At 37.1% G+C, this 356-nt stretch overlaps 1 protein-coding gene across 1 annotated transcript in view; it reads right to left on the bottom strand.

Moving 5' to 3' along the window:
• The window catches only part of LOC119588607 (calcium-activated chloride channel regulator 3A-1-like), a gene marked incomplete in the record, with an annotated part of 45,835 nt that overhangs the window by 35,496 nt on the left and 9,983 nt on the right, over window positions 1-356 (bottom strand).

Below are 356 nucleotides of genomic sequence, written 5' to 3'. Positions count from 1 at the left end.
GGCAAAGGGGGAGGGACAGCAAGGAAGTAGGTTTTTACATAATTTTATAGAGAAAATTTAAAATTCATTTCGAATTTTTGTTGCTTGTGGCAAGCTTATCAATAATAACTACTTGGCAAACATTTTACTAATAAGAGACTTACAAAATAAAAAAGGAAATTTTTCTCCACAATACCACGGCAATTAGTGGCCGACTTAGGTTGAATTTTTAATTATCAAACAAGTTCCATTACCATAATGTACGTTGTAACAAAGCAAGGAAGGGAAGAGCAGGGAAACGTGCGATTATGCTCGAGGCCTTTTCGTCATGTTGCCCTCTGGTTAAAAAAAAGAAAAAGTTTCCCCAGGGGGGGGGT

This window comes from Penaeus monodon, chromosome 24 (assembly GCF_015228065.2).
Source record: "Penaeus monodon isolate SGIC_2016 chromosome 24, NSTDA_Pmon_1, whole genome shotgun sequence".
In the NCBI taxonomy this organism is placed as follows: Eukaryota; Metazoa; Arthropoda; class Malacostraca; order Decapoda; family Penaeidae; genus Penaeus; species Penaeus monodon.
Note: the sequence above shows the minus strand (reverse complement) of the source record. Positions and strands in the feature narration are given on the sequence as shown.